This window comes from Prunus mume, linkage group LG4 (genome assembly GCF_029339155.1).
Source record: "Prunus mume cultivar Tortuosa linkage group LG4, ASM2933915v1, whole genome shotgun sequence".
In the NCBI taxonomy this organism is placed as follows: Eukaryota; Viridiplantae; Streptophyta; class Magnoliopsida; order Rosales; family Rosaceae; genus Prunus; species Prunus mume.
The window spans coordinates 25,886,191-25,898,618 of record NC_142701.1 but is presented as its reverse complement, the minus strand read 5'-3'; positions in this window follow the sequence as shown (position 1 = coordinate 25,898,618).

Below are 12,428 nucleotides of genomic sequence, written 5' to 3'. Positions count from 1 at the left end.
AGTCTTCAAAGGGAGTAAGTCATTGATGAGTTAGGCTCCATTGAGGGAGTATGTCACTAAAGAACTAAGCTTTAATGAAGGAGTCACTTATGTGGTTGCTCTTACAATTGTGGAGAACGTGTGGGTGAGACACAATGTTTGGCATAAGGTTGCAAACTAATATTTGGAACCATGAAGTGTTCTAGAGGTGGATCTCAGAGCCTTACTTGCAAGCATGGTTGCTAAGGACATGGAGTAGGTCCGCACTTGATGCTAGGGCAGAACCACACTAAGGCTACAGTGGGCTGAGCCCAAAGGTGTGGTATTTTAAGGAAAAAAAAAAATATAACTTATATATTTAACTTATTTTCAATATTAGCTCAGTCAGTGGCGCTTACAGATTACCTTATTTCCATTTTCAACATTTAAGTAAATGTCTTTGTCATTTTACTTTTATTTATTTTAATATTACTCCATTTACTTAAGTTTACAATGTAAATAAAAAGTACCCCCCATTTGGATTCAAATAAAAATACTAGAAAATCAAATTCCCACCAAATCAAAATATGAAAAATCGGTTTTAGTGCCAAATACGATTTAGGCTAAAAATGATGGCTCATTAAGTCAATATATACTTCATACTAAAATCCCATAAAATCAAGTTTTCTTATTTGATGTGTGAGGAATAAAAGCACTGCGAAAAATTATCTTGAGAAAATGATTATTTGAAAACCCATTTTCATACTTAGTCAATATTTTACATAAAATAACTTTTCATCTATAATATGAATGCATGAAAGAACCTAAGGTCAATCTAGGTAAAACCTTAGATGTTCAATCCACTATGGTGTTAAACCCTATTTGGTTTATGTTAAAACTGATTGAAAATTAGTCTATGGAGTTATGAACTAGCTTGGTTTATATGATTTAATGTTTACTTCTATTTTTAGAAAGACTATAGAAATTGTAAGTACCAAAAAAAAAAAAAATCACTAAATTTTAAAGCTAATAACTTTAGCTAGCCCACCCGTTGAAAAATTTCTGGTTCCGCCCTTGACTTGATGGCAGACAAAGTTTGAGTAACTTGGGTGTTGACATCTTACTTATTCTCTTGTGGATGTTATAGGGTTCTGCCAAGTCCGAGTTTGGGGCGTTGGTAGTTAGGTGGTTCTACTTGTAGCATGGATAATGTCTAACCTTTATGAACTATGATGGCCTAAGTGTTGTTGAACTTTGTTGTGGAGGCACATTGATGTGAGATGTGACGACGAGATAAGTAGGGGAGAACCACGACAGCCATGGAGGTATGGCCGTGCAAATGTACAAACAAATGGATGTGATGTGGAAGACACGGTTGGGCTTATGAGTCACACCAGGCGGGGTGCATTTCTTTCAATGTGGAAATATGGAATTACAGAGCTATGTGTTTGTTCAATGGTTGAGTGCGACAAGAGATAGAGGCCTCGTCCCAAAGAGGGAAAGACGTGGAACTTTGAGAGAAGTTGAAAAGGATGAACACAATGGTGCATTATGGTCCATAGAGCAAGGAGAAGAGAATATTCTTATATGGGGTTGTTATGCGACAGTCAGGTGGGCATGTCGACGAGGACATCGCCACTATTAGTGGGGGAGAATGTCACGGATCGCATATATGCAAGTGCTATCGTGATTCCATAGTCGGCAGTGCAGTTGGCACATCGATGAGGATATCAACACTATCAGTGGGGGAGAATGTCATGGGTGACACATAAACAAGTGCTACCGTGACTTCATTGGGACATCCATGCACTTATAAGGTAGTGTAAGTGTGGAAAGGCAAGAGCTTAAGAGTTAGAATGGTTTGTCCTGGCTAGGTTGCACTTGTGAAGGATATTTTGGGTATTTACGAAGCTTACTGGAGGAATCTGAGGAAGCTAAGAGTACTGGGACATTCGTGATGTTGAGATGCATGCAACGCAACTGACAGTTCGCCATTCGGAGTTCATATGAAGGAGTTATGCCCAATTATGACCCCTCGTGCATAGGTGGTGTTTCCTCATGACAGAAGGCTAAATGTATAAAATGCTATATAGGGGGTGACATGGTGTCATGCTCTCCACCACTCTTGGTGCTTACACCCTTGTGGCATTAAGCAAGCATCCTTATGACATTGGAGGTAGTCATAAGGGTGGGCATAAGATTGTTGAAGGATAATCTATGTCTCTGAAGGAAAGAAATTCCGAGGACAATACGAACACGGGCCTTCGAGATTGTGCATTGTTACGAAGAGTAAGGTCAACGTATGACATTCACTATGCCTTCGGCAAGCGAGGCATTTGGCAATACTCGATGGATTTGGCTTGGGTTCTGCTTGTCCAATGTAGAAGAAAGATGTTCGGATGCCAGACGCATGAGTTGCGACCCCATGCAATGCATAGATGATTATGTGGGACATTCAGAATACATATGTTGCCAAGGCTTGGGCGACATGCAAGTATGACAGCTTGCGTGTATAGCTTAAGGATGTGGGCTGTCTTGATTGCTAACGGAATAACCAATAGAAGTGTGGGTCAACCAATGGTGTGTTGGATCACTATGTCTTGACTTGGACATGAGAGTTAGGCATTTGACGTGGTCGATGCAGTTGATGTGTCTTATGCAACGCTTGATGTATGGGCGTCGAGGGTTCGTTGTTGGATGCAGGGTGATTGTTGTCACAAGGTAGTTTTAAAAAAGACCAATGCATGAAAAGTTTGATGAATTTTGTTTAGTTAGACTCTAGCCAACAGAGAACAAATTTAGGAATAAAGTTATTATTTTATAGGGGTATATGTAAGTTTTACCATTTTGTCTGTTTCTGGGTACCAAACAGACGAAGAAAAGCTACTATTTTGGAAGAGACCTTTTCTCCATTATCTCATAGTTTGCCAAGATTGCATTTTTAAAGCTTGCACTTTTGCTGCAAGTTACCTTTTCTATGTTAAGGTTATCTGGTCTCAAGTTACCTCCTTTAAACTCTTGGTCCGTTAACATACGTCCTTTTCAGTCATATCGTCTTTGTAAGTTAGCATTTCTTAAGTTGTGGCTCTGTTAACAAGGCACCACCTTTAAACCTTGGTTAATAGCATTGTTAGCCTTCTGTCATCGGAGGGAACATCACCTATGCGGCGCACGAGGAGTCATAATTGAGCATAACTCCATATAAACTCCAAATGGCAAACGTTCAGTCGCGTTGCATGCATCTCAACATCACAAACTATTAGATTCCTCCCGTAACCTTCAGAAATACCCTAAATACCCTTTATGTGTGCAACCCGGCCAACATAAACCATTGTAGCTCATAAGCCAACCGTGTGTCTTCCACGGTACCTCCATTTGTTTGGGCATCTGCACTGCCATACCTCCACGGCATTTGTGGTTTTCCCCTACTTATCTCGTCAAGCACACCCTCACATCAATGTGCCTTCACAGCACTTAGGCCATCACAGTTCACCAAGGTTAGACATCATCCCTACTACGAGTAGAACCACCTAACTACCAACGCCCCAAACTCGGACTCAGCAGGTAGCATCTACACGGGAACAAGTAAGATGTCAACACCTAAGTTACTCAAACTTTGTCTACCATCAAGTGCGGACATATTCCACGTCCTTAGCAACCATTATCACAAGTAAGGCTCCGAGATCCTCTAGAACACTTCATCGTTCCAAATATTAGTTAGCAACCTTATGTCAAACATTGTGCCTCACCCACATGTTCTCCACAATTGTAAGAGCAACCACTTAAGTGACTCATTCATTAAAGTTTAACCCTTCAACAACTTACTCCCTCAATGAAGCCTAGCCCATCAACAACTTACTCCTTTTGAAGACTGCATCATTCTAGTCTTAAGCTCCCAAAATTCTTCCCCAAACAAAGGTCTTACACCATTCGTTCAATACTCATCACCAACTGAATTCAACACAATCATTGGTGGGATGCGATGGTTCAAGTATTGCCAACCTTCGACACTCCCACCAAACTTGCGCTGCCATCTTCCTCGCATCTTGCTCTTGAACAAGCAACATCACTTTGTCAACCATGTGTCCTCCAAGGCACCTTCATTCGTTTGCACCTAAGCGCTACCATACCTCTATGACATTCGTGGGTCTCCCCCACTTATCTCGTCGACGCACCCTCACATCAACGTGCCTCCGAAGCAAAGCTCTATAACACTTTAGGCCTTCACAAATCACGAAGGTTTGTCGTCATCCCTACTAGGAGTAGAACCACCTAATCAACAACCAAACTTGGACTCGGCAAACCTTACTTCCATAACATCCACAAGGGAACGAGTAAGACGTCCTCTCCCAAGTTACTTCAACTTTTGCTTGTTATTAAGTGCAGACATACTACGCCCTTAGCAACCATCCTTTCAAGAAAGACTCTGGGATACATTTTGGAACATTCCTTCATTCCGAATATTAGTTTGCAACCTTATGTCAAACATTGTGTCTCACCCACATGTTCTCCACTATTGCAAGAGCAACCACTTGAGTGACTTCTTCATTAAAGCCTAGTCCTTCAACAACTTACTTCTTAGTAGAGCCAAGTCCATCATTGACTTACTCATTTCGAAGATTGCACCCTTTCGGTCTTTGCACCGTTTACTCAACACTTATTACCAACATAGTTTGCCACAACTTTCAATGGTATGCCATGGTTTGAGTGAAGCCAATCTTCAACACTCTCACCAAACTCACGCTCACATTCTCCCTACATCCTGAACTGAACAAGCAACATCACTTCATCACAAGTCAAAACCACTACTTACCCGATTTTCCGGTGCTTGGTGCACGGATTAGAAAACTAGGCAACCGAGCAGCAAAACCAACCATCATCCCACATCTTAGTCTCATCCTATTTGATGTATTCTCACAACTTTGAAACGAACTTTTGGATACATTCTCCCGTTAATAAGATCCAGCACCAAAACAGGTTTCCATCATTGGTCACACAATCTGATTCCAACAATCGTCCACAGTGACGTTGGGGTCTTCATCCAACTTCACAGGATCACTACTCATCACAGGCAATGACCTACTACCAAAGTCTCTCTATCACCAATCTCTTCTAGGTAGGGCTCCCTCACATTGAAACCACCTTATAGGTTGATCGGCTCTGATACCATCTGTCATGGGATCATAGCTCAGCATATGTATCCCAAGGTGCGGATCGTTTGAGTAGAAACCACCATTTGAATCGATCAGCTCTAATACCATCTATCACGAGATGAGTGAGCGGCAGATGTGAAACTCACATTTCACCACTCAAAGCACAACAGGTTGTGCGGCCCAGATCCCTTCAATCCTAGTCAGCCTTCTCCCATCTTCATGATCAAGTGTCGTCTCCCACAGGTGCCATGCCCAATGGCTAGACAACGACTCACACTATCTTATGACAATACAATTACTCCGTATCCGCAACAAACCCTCGACACCCATACATCAAGCATTGCATAAGACATGTCAACTGCATCGACCAGGTCACATGCCTAACTCGTGGGTTTCTCATGTCCAAGTTAAGACATAATGGTCCAACACACCATTGGTTTACCGACGCTCCTGTCGATTATTCCGTTAGCAACCAAGATAGCCTACATCCACAAGCTATACACGCAAGCTGTCATACTTGCATGTCGCCTAAGTTTTGGCGACATATGTATTCCAAATGTCCCAAATAATCATCTATGCATTACACGGGGTCGCAACCCGTGAGTACGGGCATCCGAATATCTTCCTTTTATATTGGACAAGGCCGAACCCAAGCCAAATCCATCGACTATTGTCAAATGCCTCACTTGCCAACGACATAGCGAATGTCATACGTTGACCTCACTTTTCACAACGATCGCATACGAACGGACCCATGTGTTTGTATTGTCCTCGGGAATTCCTTTCCCTCGAAGGCATAGATTATCCTTCAACAATCTTATGCCCACCTTTAGGACTACCTCCAATATCATAAGGATGCTCGCTTAATGCCACAATGGTATAAGCACCAGGGGTGGTGGAGAGCTTGACACCATGTTACCGCCTATATAACATTTTATGCATTTAGCCTTCTGTCAGGAAGGAACATCACCTATGCAAGAGGAATCATAATTGGGCATAACTCCTTCATATGAACTCCAAATGACGAACTGTCAGTTGCGTTGCATGCGTCTCAACATCATGAACATTCCAGTTAGCTTCCTTAGATTCCTTCGGTAACCTTCGAAAATATCCAAAATACATTCACGTGTGCAACCCGGCCAACAGAAACCATTCTAGCTCTTAAGCTCGCCCTTCCACACTTAGACTACCTCATAAGCGCATAGATGTCCCAATGGAGTCACGGTAGCACTTGCTTATGTGCGACCAATGACATAAGGCACCACCTTTGGGTCTTGCTCAGTTAACACCATTATTTCACCCAAGGCACCGCCTTTTTATTTAGCAAGGCGCCACCTTTTTCTTCCATACATAGATCATATACACCTCAGCAGCATAACAATCCCTTGACACACACCATTATCCAAATACAAATCGTCTTTCTCTCCACTCCAATCTTTCTTCTCTAGCTTTCATGATGAGAACTGCTCTCACTTTCTCCCCCTTCCTTCCCCTACATTTTCTCACAAACAGCCCCTTTCCCTTCCTCTCACTTTCTCCTTCCCTTCACCCAAAACACCCACCCACTTATCCCCATGCACAGCCATTCCACAAACCTTCGCATCTTCCAACACAAGAGCATGCACCGAATGACCTCCATTTCTCCGATCAAGGCCCTCTACACCTTCCAATGCTGACGATGGCGACATGCGGAGAGCGCTGTGTATCTCTCACTACCTTTGTTAAAGACGGCAGGCATAGCTGACCCGGTATCATCCTCTGAGGGTTATGACCTGATGATGCAAAGGGTTCATCTCTTTTGCCAATGCTAGGGTCCAGGGTATCATCATAGAGGTCCGTGGGATGTTGTAGAGAAAAAGCCAAGGGTTTACAACTAGAAATTGTATTTGGTGATGTCTGAGATGGCACGTAGGTGCAAATTGAAAGTTCGGGTTGTGTTGGCGTTTCACGAGGGTGGCATTACACTGGATCCGTTGTGTGCCGATGGATATGATTGGTACTTTTCTTCACAAATCTTTGAATCTTTCAACTCTTTCAAGGGGTTAGTTTATTAATAAATGTTTGATAATTGTAAATATTTGATAAATTTTAAGTCTTTAAGGAAATCTTGTGTTGCAGTAATATTACTAAATTCACTCAACCTTGCAATTATTTTTTGAGGAATAACGGTGCAATTATTTTATTATTATAGTATTAAAATAAAACTGATTGATGAAATTAATTGTTAACTTTGTGATAAGTTCGCTTTCTGGAAATGATGATAAAATCAACCCACACATATTCATCCCAATTCACCACAATTGTCAAAACCCTAGGCCCAAACTAGTAGCTCCTTTGTTTTTTTTAGAAAAGGCTCTATAATCTCTCACTAGAATTAGCCACCACATAAAGATTTATTCTTTTTGTTGGTTTTGGTGTTTTACCCCACTAGTTCATAAAAAAAAAAAAAAAATTATGCTTTATTTTCTTATCTGTCCTTTATTTTCGATGTTGTAACTTGTAAATGGTAGCTAGTGATGTACAAAGTCTAATGGACTGCATTAGAATACAATACATTCATTTTTTTTTCTTTCAAAGTAGTCTTATTCTAAGTCTAGGTATGCTAAATATAATTAAGCTAAGAAGTAAGTAGAAATTGATGTCACCATCTCTGGCAGTACTCTGTAATTTACTAATTCGTATAGGTTTCTTCTTATTTGGTTCAGTAATCAAATATCCATTAACAATTTGAGTTTGACCACAAGATTTGAGAGTTGAACAATACTTTCAATGCATTGCATCTGCATGCTTATAGCCTAAATCACGTTCATATCACATTTAACTGTTAACTGTTAGATGTTATGAATGAATATTTTATTTGTCCATTGAATGTTTATTTCTGCATTGAAGGTTTGTCCTCCCTCCTTGGGTGAGGAAGGAGATTACTGAATTTCCAGAGTTAGCATATTGCGACAGATCTGGGGGAAAATATTCCAAATTAATATCTCTCGGTTGTGATGATGTTCCTTTCCTGAATGGCTGTACACCAATACAAGTGTATGCAGATTTTATGATGGCTTTTAAAGATACTTTCAAGAGCTATCTTGGTGAAGTTATAATGGTGAGATTATATGAGTGAAAATATTCAATAACAATAAATTAGTGCATTATATTAATCATTGCATGCTGTGTTGTTGTAGAGAATCCAAATCGGAATGGGTCTAGAGGGAGAATTGAAGTATCCATCTTTCAATCCTAATAAGGAGCAACCTTTTGAACTCTAGATTGGAGAGTTCCAATGCTATGACAAGGTACGAAGTTCGAGTATGCTTTATAAATTATTGTATTATCATCTAATATCAAATATATATATATATAGTTGTGTTTCAGGTACAGTGATTTTATCCTTTTGTTGTCCTAAATAAAAGCAAGCAAACTTGGTTTAAGTTGCTAATTATATATGCTGACTTGTATATATTGGGCAGTTTATGTTTGCACGTGGATGTTTGAAGCTAATATGCCTTTTGACTATGAATGCTTTGCTTCTAATGAAAGATGTAAACGAAGTGATGATGCAATCCTTCCTCCAAAAAACAAATGATGTTGTTATTTATAAATTACAATAAGTTTACACCAAATAATTCAAATTACTCAGCAAAAGAAAATATGACTATTAGCTACTTAGCTCAGCTGCTTCTTATAATACTTGAAACGGGACACATTAATCTTTGTCCTCCTCTTCTCAGGTATTGATTCAATTGAACATTCAGAATAGCCACGTAGCTTGAACCAATCTGAAGTTCTAGTTGAAATCAAGAAAAGCTTCTCTAATCCGAGATCAGAACATGCCTTCTTCTCAATGTAATCAAGTAATTTATATCTGTGTCCTTGTCGACAATAATCATAAGCAACTACAATAGCAGCAATCTCTCCGCATTTTTATTCCAAGAAAGGAACCAATGATTTGACGTTCTCTTTCCATGACAATGAAGTAACCCAACAATATCATCTCAAGTAGCCCTTCGTCACTTCTCCCACCAACCAATGTAATAGATGGTTCTAAATGTTGTATAATTTCTTTTATTTCAGAGCAATCCGATTCCGTAGCCATTTTGATTCCTTCATAAATATCACTAGAAATTCGATCATCGCTTTCTTCCATCGAATGCCCGAACACATTGTTGCAGCATGTGAATGTCGACATTCCCATCTTGCCCGTCATTGTTCCCTTACTTACCATAGGTAGTAGCCGTGAGGGTTTTCCGGTTCTATTTATAGCACAATAATGGTGAGGAGGAGGAGGCAATTGCAGCTTGGTTGCAACTGCTTTGGCCAAACTCAAAAAATTTTCTCTTGACACCCTTGCCGAACGGCAAGGCTGTGCAACAAAAACGGAGGGGCTCAAAATATGACTGCAATCATGACTTCTTGTTGGCTGCGCAGATCTCATGCTGGTGCTCCGGGCCGAGGGGATGTCGTTAACACGTGACGCCCTTCTTTGGATGCGGCAGGTTGTGCGCGGGCGTGCCCAGCCACGGCTCACCGTGCCGAAATGGTGATGAGGTTTAGGTAGAAGATGGTTAAATGATGCGCCTGCTTTTGAGTTCGACTCCTAATCAAACGATTGTGGCCGAGAGAGAACTGATCTCGGCCGTCGTTGAGGTTCACGGCCTGAGCTACAAGGCCGTTTAGTGGTGGTGTTGGTGTTGGGTTTTAGGCGGTGCTCCGGCGCTTGCTCAGAGAGCGACGGTCGATGATATATGGGGTGAATGAGATGATAACAGAGATGGTGCTCCGGCGCCTTGAAAATCAAGGGTCGTATGATATATTGATGAATGGATTTTCCTTACAATCTACCACTACTCCTAAGAAAACAAATAAATGTATTGAAAGTGCATTACAGGAAAATATAATTTGCTCCGTGGGAGGCTTTTGGTTTGGTGTTTGAACCCCTTGAATGTAGTCTTGAGCTTAGTATTTATAGGGACACCTGGAGGGACAATCGAGGCTGAAAAGATCTGCGTGGTGGAGCCTGATCGAGGCAAGTGGGTAGTCAAATCGGCATTTAAGATCGTGAAGCATGGTGGTGTGACCCTCATAAATCCCGGTAAATCTCATTTGGGAACGCATTTAATGCCCTGGTCTGGTGGTTGGTGATCTGACCTCAAGTTGTAAGCATACTTGTGAGAATGTTTGCGCCTAACCATTCTGATTTCCATCACCAAATCCTGACTTCAGTCATGTTGTGAATTACAACCTGAAAAATAGAGATTATAAAGATTAGTCTAAACACAAATTATACTCGCAAGTGCACAAGGTCAATCGTGATATAGTATGGCAAATACGAGGTCATTCCCATGAGGATTGATTTCAACTACCAACTAGTCTAACCTAATTTACTTCACAAAATAGTTTAACACTCTAAATATATAGACAAGAAATTAAACACGTAGCATACTCACGTAAACACGAAAGGGGTTTTTTGAAAGAATGATTTAATTGACAACGAAATTAAAAAAAACAAAATAAGTAGAAAGTCACGAAACACAAGATGAGAAATTCAAATTGATAAAAGCACTAGGACAATGAATTCACCACTTGTAATCCGATCTAGCCTCTTATTCACCTACCTATTAACTAACCATTTGATGTCGCCGCTTAGTTTTTTTCATGAATTACCTATGGTATTTAGGCTAACTCGTATATTCCTACATGCAATTCGCCTATAGTGTTTAGGTCAAATATCAACACATAGAAACTCGTTAAGATCAGTGAAAACCTCAAACAAGCATGTAAACCCTAGGAGTATGGTATTTACCTTAGACGAATTACAAATCATAATCACAAGAAACAAGCCTCAAATTAAGTATGGTATTTACTCTAATTTGCATCCGATTAACTCAATTATTGTGTCTAGATGGTGATCAAACATCAAGATAAGAAACCAAGTTATTAAGCACAGTGATTAAGAATCCAACATCAAACGGCAATCAATAGATAGGTAAAATAAGAAAACTAGATTATCATACTAGGGCTACATCATGCCCTAGCAAGAGGAAATTAGTTACACATAATCATAGAATTCGACATAAGAAAAAATATAAGGAAGAAACAATCAAACTTAGCCAATAGCGGTACTCTTCCGGTGTCTCCAATTTCTCCTTGTCTTTTCCTGTCCCTCAGGGAGTTGTTTATCATGCTTAAATAAAACACCCCCACGTCTATTCCTACCCTAGCTGGGCTTTTTCAGCAGCCCAAGATTAAAGAAAAACCTAATTAAAACATAAATCCAAAATGGGTAAGTAATTGACTCCTCTTCCTACTTGGACTGGGATAACACATCAGTTACTTTGCAGGCATGTTTAGGGTTGTTTCTCCTCCAAGAAAATTCGGCAAAAATATGGAAAGTGTAGATTTTTGTCTTATCTTTCCATCCATATATCACAAGCCTTGAGGAAAAATCAGGAAAGTCTTCAAATACTCATTCTTCCACAGCAGCACAGTTTTGACGGGATTGCACCTTGTGCTGACTTAACTTCAAAGACTGCTCTCAAACATAGGGTTATTTTAGTCACTTTTTGTTTCGGGACTAATTTTGAATTTTGAAATGCACCATTGCGTGGAGTTCGTCAATACGAGTTCGTAAATAGGCGGTAGGCTCAATTCTGAGTTAGACGATACGAGTTCGAAGACATGCGACGATACAAGTTCGTAGACATGCGACGATACAAGTTCGTAGATATGCGACAATACGAGTTCTCATCCTCTCTCATTCTCTCGCATCTGTCACTGTAGCAACAATGATTGTTCGACTTCCCGACCACCAATCGATGCTGTTGTGCACCGGTTGACCACGCCGTGTTCACAAAACTTGTTCCTCTCCTCCTCCTCTACAAAACCCAAAGAATTGGTCTTGAAAACCCAAGATTTCGCCGGATTTTTGACTGAAACCAAGACCCAAAACCATCCTTCAACGCAGGCGGTTTCTGAGATAAAACTTCATGTAGAAGCATGAAATTGGGTGTAGAAGCATTTGTGCGATACCTTAGTGATGACAAAACTTCATGTAATGACGTAAGCACCCTTCGATTTCCATTGAACTCCAACATCGTAGAGCCAATTTTTGGAAGCCTTTCATGTCGATAGGTAGCCAAAATCGACCTCAAATTGTATCATGGTGGGAGGAAGAACACGGAAAATGTGTATCTTGATGTGGAATTACAGAGGGAGAAATATTATTAGCTTGATCTTGCACCACAACTTGCAATAACTTGATCAATATAATCGTTACCACCAAAAGCATCCTCATAATTATTATGTTTCTATAAATCTTTTTTG